The sequence below is a fragment of the Cajanus cajan genome, chromosome 1, assembly GCF_000230855.2.
Source record: "Cajanus cajan strain Asha chromosome 1, NIPB_CcT2T_4, whole genome shotgun sequence".
NCBI lineage: Eukaryota > Viridiplantae > Streptophyta > Magnoliopsida > Fabales > Fabaceae > Cajanus > Cajanus cajan.
The window spans coordinates 68,006,439-68,014,941 of NC_138517.1; positions in this window are offsets into that span (position 1 = coordinate 68,006,439).

Genomic DNA, 8,503 nt, shown 5'->3' on the forward strand with positions numbered 1-8,503 from the left:
TAAATAAGGGAAAATAATGACTCATCACTCATGCCCACGTTGCTCACACTTCTTGCATCTACCAATAGGTGTAGAAATAGAGCCTCCTACACTATCAACACCACTCACAAAAGAGCCTCCAGTAATAGACTTACTTTCATTGCCTCTAGCACGATTCCCTTGCAACTTGGTAGGAGCATAGTAAGGCTTACTCCTACTTTGACCATCAAATCTCCCATCACAAACAAGACCACCTCCCTTGTAGAAAGTAGCACGTGCACGATTGTCACGATCGTAGATCCTACACTTGTTGACAAGCGTCAGATAGTGATAGATCTCCTGACAATTGATTGTCATCTTCATCACCTTAGGACAAAGGCCATTCATGAATTTAATGCACTTAGCCCTTTCACCACCATCACCATGGTAGTGAGAGCAATAGTAGACAAGCTCATCAAACTTAGTAGCATACTCAACAATGATACCATCTCGTTATTTCTATTCAAGGAATTCCACCTCTTTTTGACTCTTCACATCATCAAGAAAATGTTTCTCAAGGAAAGCCCTCTTGAAGTTATCCCAATTAACTAACATTGATTCAACCATCATCCTTTGTAGAGCTCCTTCCCACCAGAAGTAAGTGTTAAACGTCAACATGAAAGTAGCAAGATTCACATTCTAAGCAGCAGGAAACTCCATAGTCTTAACGATTTTCTCAATATTGGTTTATTAGATCATCGTACCTTCCAAGTCATATCCTTCCTTGAAAAAGGGTGGATAGTTATGCTGAAATCGCTACAACTAGCTAGGAATAGCTCCAACCCTATTAGTCTCTACAGCTCTTGCTAATGTTTGAAGAGTGTAGCAGTAGCACGATCATTCCTACCAACCATAATTCAGATACATAACAACACAAATTAACTATCACATAAAATATAACAAATGCACAATCAGAGAACATAGGAAAACATAGATAGACACACAACACACTTCCGGTTTGAATCAACTAGGCTCTAATACCACTAAATGTGACACCTTCTACCCCACATGCCATAACACACAATATATTAAATAACTGAATAACATCAAATATAATAAGTAAACTCAAAATCCATATAGGTAGAAAAAATCACATTTTAACTGGATGTAATGCATAAAGTCTATTTGCCATGCATCATGTGCATAAAAATGTTTTTGAAAGGGTATTGTTGGAGAAAAAGATACACACTAGAAGGGGGGTTAAATAATGTATATCAAAACCTCATGCTTTTGGTAGTGAGGCAGCGAAAAATACAAACAAACAAAGTACTGGAGAGTAATTAGAAAAAATAATGAAGTAGATGAGATGACACAAGTATTTTTATACTAGTTTGTCTCTAACCTAGAGCTTACATCCAGTTCTCAATCCAACTAGATTGAGTTCTACTATCTTATCTATGATACAAGTATTCTTTATAAGCCATGTCGCAACCCGAAAATTTCTGATCTTGCGACCTATGGTTTAAACATCCTTTTAAAGATCTCATCAATTAAGGAATACCCAGACACCAGACTAATCCTTAATTACTGGTTTTGAAAATAGGTTCTATGGAGTCGCCACCAATGTTTTACTCAAAACAATTGGAAAAAGAAAAGATTTTTTAAAGTCCAATAATGGCCTTGATAACCAGAATTGGGTTCGGGGGTCGGTTACGTGTAGGGAAGGTATTAAGCACCCCTACAACGCCCTCAATCGGTACCCTATGATGAAGTTAATGTGATAAGAAATAATAAATTAAATATTAGATCCCTTTTATGAATTACTATTTACATGCTTGAAATTTAAATTACACGGTTGACCCTAAAACGTCTACATGATTGCTCTTGTTATAACAAAAAATAAGAAGTAAAAGAAAGAGAAGAAGATTAAATGAAATACCTCATGGCAAGCTTTGTTAGATCTTCAAATATGAAAAATATAGGTGCTTTGTGGCAACCTTTCACACTACAATGCCTCACAAAATCTCAAGAAATACAAAAGAGAGGGGGAGAGAGAAAAAGAGAGAAATTTCGTGCTCTAAGGAGCCTGGACGAAATTTTGGAGTCCCTCAGAAATGTGCCCAAGCTGTCTATTTATAGGCTTCAGAAAGGGTCCAGAACGGCTCGTTCTGAAATCGGAACTGCCCGTTCTGGATCTGGTCGTTACGTGTTAATTTAGTGTATTAGAACGGGCCGTTCTGAAATTGGAACGGCCCGTTCTAGAGGCGCGTTTAACACATAAATTCCATTCTGGAACGGCCCGTTCCAAATTAAGGATTTAAGCCTTTTTTGTTATTTGGAACGACCCATTCCAATTTGGGAACGACTCGTTCCAAATGTATGTTTTAGCCTTTTTTAAAGAGCCTGGAACGGCCCTTTCCAATTTTGGAATGGCCTGTTCCAACTTTGCAATGGCCCGTTCCGATTTTGGAACGGCCCATTCCAGTTTAGGGTTTTAAGCTCTTTTTGTAAATTGGAACGACCCGTTCCAGTTTTGGAACAGCCCGTTCCGGGCTACTAAAACCAGCTTTTTTGGGCTTTTAGCCTTCTGATGTCATGTCCTGTTATTTCCATGATTGGGAGCTCCTTTTCTTGATAATAGACGTCCATTTCTTCATTTGTATGCCCCCCGGACAAAATTGGGTGTCTACAGCTGCCCCTCTTTACTTGTCTTTTGGAATAGCTATGTGTTGCTTTTCCAAAGGCAAGTAAAGACGTAGACATTTCATCCGGGTCATCTCTTTGTCTCTTTGTGTGATGAGTCTACGTTGCTTCCCTTGGATAGGTGTATTTGCTCGTGTCCTCACCCTTTAGAGGAGTTGCGTACTCTATTGGGTAACAAGGCTGACAAACTGTACACCTGATCTTCAGTCTTCGAGTAGAAGCTCCATTGTTTCTCTTGTGATAGTGAGGTGAAAATTTGGATCTTCACTCTTGTTTTGACAATAGATACCTTCACATTGTTTCCTTCAAGTAGACGGTGCTCCCTATATCCTTGCCCCATGGAGCAACTGAGTGTTGGATTGTATGCTCTATTAGGCGTCAAGGATGGTGAACCGAAACATCTAGGCTTCAAGATCCATGTGAATGCCCTATGTCGCTTGCTATGTCCAAATCTTCTCCTTTACTTTAGCAGTGTAGATGCCCCCACACCATTTCTTTCGGGTAGATGGTGTTTACCTGTATCCTTGTCCCTAAGAGCAACTGAGTGTTGGTTTATATGCTCCGTCGGGTGATAAGGATGGTAAACCGAAACATCTAGGCTTCTGGTCTTGATGTAGATGCTTCCTACTGCTTCTGCTTGTCTCATGGTAGTGTGTTTCTTTATTTGTAACTTTATTGAAGAGGGAGTATATTCTGAGCTCAGCCTCTCCAGGTTGGACTGATATTTAGGGCTTCAGCCGGCCCATGGTGAAGGTAGGTAACCCCCTCTTTGTTGTTGTAGTATTTTCGTAGCCTCTACAGGCCGTAGTATTTTTGTAGCCTCTGCAGGCCGTAGTATTTTCATAGCCTCTACAGGCCGTAGTATTTTCGTAGCCTCTACAGGCCATAGTATTTTCATAGCCTCTCCAAGCCATAGTATTTTCATAGCCTCTCCAGGCCTTCTGCTGGTGATGGTGATGTGATTGCCCCTTGGCGAGGATTGTTGGTAAGTGGTGCCCTTGTGCTGGTGGGCAAAGGAGTAGATGGTTGACAGAGATTCTGGTGCTGCCCCTGCCATGTGAGTATTGTGATGCCTCTCCAGGCGCCTTTATTGTGGGATGGCTGGTAAGTGTTTGGTATTGTTCTTGTCAAGGTGAGTATTGTGATGCCTCTTCAGGCGTCTGCTTGTGGTAGGGTTTTTTCTAAATTTCATTTTTATTTAGCTTCGGCTCTTTCATGTTTGAAGCTTGCCTTTTTTGCTATCATTTTTTGAATGCTTAGGCTTTTTTGACATTTTCGAAGCTTGCCTTTTTCTCATGTTGCTTTTATTTTTTTTATTGTCATCATTGGTGGAGGAATCTATTCCTATGATGTTATTTGCTGAATCTTTATTGGTGAGTATTATTTTTGGAAGCCACTCCTGGCTTTGGTGAGGAGAGCATGCCTGATCTTGGCATTCTCTTGGATTATCATGCATTTGGTGAAGAGTAGGGCACGATGGCCTCTTCATGCTTATTTATAGGCTTGCTTGTTTGGTCGTTGAGCTTTTATGAATGCTTTGTCCTGATGACTTCCTTTGACCATGGCAAGTATAATGAATGGATGCATGGATGCACATAAAAATGCAAGATATGAATGATTTTTATTATTTGTTCATTTTTTTTGTAACGTCCTTCCATATGCCCCTACCTCATATGCATGCGATGCAGTTTATGCTCATGTGTTTGTTCCTAAAGATGCAATTCATTTTTTTATGTCGGGAAATTAACCTGTACGTATTAAGGTTAATGTTGACGATTCTTTTTTATTCGTGTTGTTTGTGATTGTTGCCGGGATATGTTCTTTTGAACTCAAGGTTTCAATGGCTCCTAAATTATCAATGTGTAGTCAAATGTCTCTAAACTCCGTTAAGGGACATCTTAGTCTTCCCTTTGTGAGTATTCACTGTGCATTTTCCGTGTATCTTTTCGGTACCATTTTAATGCCATAAGGGTCAAGAGAAAAGAAGAAAAGGGATGTTCGCATTTTTTCAAAAGGTTGTTAGAAGGGATTTTTTTTTTCAAAAGGGGTTTTTAGAAGAATGACTGGCCAAGGTGGGCTTTAGTGTTTATGGCTATTAAACAAATCATATTTGCTACAAAGAAGCTATCATTGTGTTTAGCTTTTTTGGAAAGTGAAGTAATGACTCGGGGTCGTACTCTAATTGGATGATTCCTTTGAGCTGCCTTTCGGTTTTCAACTCAAGTTGCTGCTTTAACGTCCTAATTTTTGCCTAGGTGACTTGAGATGTGTTCCCTAGCGGACATTTTTCTTTTGATATTTTCTTTTGCCTAGGTTACCCATTTTTACTTGTGGATTGCCTAGCAGATCTTGCCCTAACTTTTGCGCAGCCCCCTTAGTGGGTTTCCTGCCGGGTCTTCATTTTTTTTTTGCAGCACTTATGAGGTATGGGATGTCTTTATTTTATCAAATCCTAGTCATGTTTGAATTCCTGATTGTTCCTTTGTTATCCTTTTCATGCTATTATTGAGTAACATTTTTGTTGCAAATACATTTTTTTTGTTAAGGGTTGATGGATGAGGCCTAGAGTGGATATTTAGAGGGAGAAGAGAAACGAAAGAGTGTTATGGCATTTAAAACAATACTTTCAATTTACACGTGCCCCTTTAACAAAGCTTGAAGGCCCAGGCATGCCCCGAGTTCGTGATTCATACACAGAGAGATAGACGAAGGTTGCCCCCTAGAAAGTCATGGATGATTTGATAATTTCAAAAAACTGTTCCACTTGCTTGGACGTCGGTGTTTCGAACTAGGAGTGAAATCTTTATGAATTCTTGCTTTCGAAGGGAATACTCGAGCCACCTTTCGATTTCAACTCAGATAGACATTTTTATATATCCCTAACTTTTGCATAGGACGTATCCTATCGGGATTTTGATTCTTTTTTTCTTTACCCTAATTTTTGCCTAGGACGCCCTTTACGGGTTTTCATCCTAGCGGGTTTTTGTCGCGCAATGTCTTTATTCCTCAATTGGATTTTGTCTTGCAATCCCCTAGGAGCAAGGATTCGTCCATTCTTGATCATTCCTCCTATCCCGGCAATTGTCATTTCGTCATGGGAAAGTCTCACTGTTTGAATCGTCAATTTGGGCGTGTGATGCCCCCAATTACTGATAAGTGTTCCCCGATTTGATGTGTCGGGTTCGCATTTGATTACAGTAATTTCCATTATCCGGCTAACACGCACAAATTAAATTTCCTTTTTATTCTTATTTATTATTTACAAGAAAGGCGTGTTATCTATATGAAACGTAAAATAGGATGCAAAGACATATGAGAAATTCAACGGATATCATTCTCATTGATTTTTGTTTAGAGAAAATTCTTTGCATACTATTATATATGCCTTCCATTTCTAATGAATGTGTGCTAATGTACTATCCTAGGAGATGCATGATATTTATTTTCTGCCTAAATTTTATCATGTTTTTTGGCTAAGGGTTATGATGCATGATTTTTTTTGCCATATTTTTTTGTTTTTGTTGTTTTTTTTTTTTGAAATAAACTATCTTATATGATGCTTTGAGGTTTAGGTATATAGAAGGGAGTTAAATTTTTTATCATATTTTTTTATTAATATCTATTCGTTTGTAATTCTTATCCATTTGAAATAAATAACCACAAACAAATGCAACACACATATGCTCAAACAAATGTACACCCGTGAACAACCACGTTTAAATCCTTGGTCTGTGGTCCCTGCAAGAAAACTGCATTGTATAGGACAGTTCTAATCTCATTGGTCTTAAGGCCCCCAAGGTGCCCCCATTATAGGGACCCAGTATCTCTGTCGCCATCACCTGCAAAACTCTAAGGTCTGTCGCAGTATTTCGGGCTAGAGTAACTGGTTATCACCTTAAGTGTGATTTCCGACAAGGCTCGCAGACTCCAAGGCTAAACTTGGGCCGGTCGTACGTCAACCACTCCCTATGTTTATTACCTTCATGCCCCCGAGTGTAGGGGAAACTGTTGTGTGCAAAGGATTGTGTACAATTTTATTCAAACAGGTGCAGAATTTAAACAAACAAACAGATATTAAAGCCAAACAAATAAAACAAACAAAGTAAAGGGGAAAAATATTTAAATTATTATTTTTATTTTATTAACTTCATCAATTAAATGGGCTTGACCCTCTTTAAACTTCCCTAGTGGAGTCGCCATCTGTCACAACCCGAAAATTTTCGATCTTGCGACCTATGGTTTAAACATCCTTTTAAAGATCTCATCAATTAAGGAATGCCCGGACACCAGACTAATCCTTAATTAATGGTTTTGAAAATAGGTTCTATGGAGTCGCCACTAATGTTTTATTCAAAACAATCGGAAAAAGAAAAGATTTTTTAAAGTCCAATAATGGCCTTGATAACCAGAATTGGGTTCGGGGGTCGGTTACGTGTAGGGAAGGTATTAAACACCCCTACAACGCCCTCAATCGGTACCCTATGATGAAGTTAATGTGATAAGAAATAATAAATTAAATATTAAATCCCCTTTTATGAATTACTATTTACATGCTTGAAATTTAAATTACACGGTTGACCCTAAAACGTCTACATGATTGCTCTTGTTATAACAAAAAATAAGAAGTAAAAGAAAGAGAAGAAGATTAAATGAAATACCTCGTGGCAAGCTTTGTTAGATCTTCAAATATGAAAAATATAGGTGCTTTGTGGCAACCTTTCACACTACAATGCCTCACAAAATCTCAAGAAATACAAAAGAGAGGGGGAGAGAGAAAAAGAGAGAAATTTCGTGCTCTAAGGAGCTTGGACGAAATTTTGGAGTCCCTCAGAAATGTGCCCAAGCTGTCTATTTATAGGCTTCAAACAGGGTCCAGAACGGCCCGTTCCGAAATCAGAACGGCCCGTTCTGGATCTGGCCGTTACGTGTTAATTTAGTGTATTGGAACGGGCCGTTCTGAAATCAGAACGGCCCGTTCTAGAGGCGCGTTTAACACATAAATGCCATTCTGGAACGACCCGTTCCATATTAAGGATTTAAGCTTTTTTTGTTATTTGGAATGGCCCGTTCCAAATGTATGTTTTAGCCTTTTTTAAAGAGCCTGGAACGGCCCGTTCCAACTTTGGAACGGCCCGTTCCAACTTTGGAACGGCCCGTTCTGATTTTGGAACGGCCCATTCCAGTTTAGGGTTTTAGGCTCTTTTTGTAAATTGGAACGGCCCGTTCCAGTTTTGGAATAGCCCGTTCCGGGCTACTAAAACCAGCTTTTTTGGGCTTTTAGCCTTCTGATGTCATGTCCTGTTATTTCCATGATTGGGAGCTCCTTTTCTTGATAATAGACGTCCATTTCTTCGTTTGTATGCCCCCCGGACGAAATTGGGTGTCTACAAGCCACTTCTAGCTAAATAACAAGTATTCTTTACAAGCCACTTCTGGCTAAACAACAAGTATTCGTTACAAACCACTTCTGGCTAAAATCTAAGTATTATTTCAACAAGCCTCTTCAGGCTTAAGCCCAAGTATTCTTTAGCACAAGCCTCTTCAGGCTCAACCATTAAATATTCTTTTGCATAAGCCTCTCCAAACTTAACCTTTACAAGTAAGTTTGATAAGAGTTATAAGTATAACTTTGTCTCTTCTAGATGTTATGCTATCAAAAATACAGCACAAAATGACTACAAAGACCTAGATACAGAATTTACAAATGTGATCTTCATTGTAATGCCTCAGCTTGATATTTCAATAACTTTTTCAGAATTAACTACTTAAGAAATGTTGATATATTGTTCAATAGCGCTTTTTCTTCGTGTATGCATATACAGTATATGTTGTTTTCTTTTTG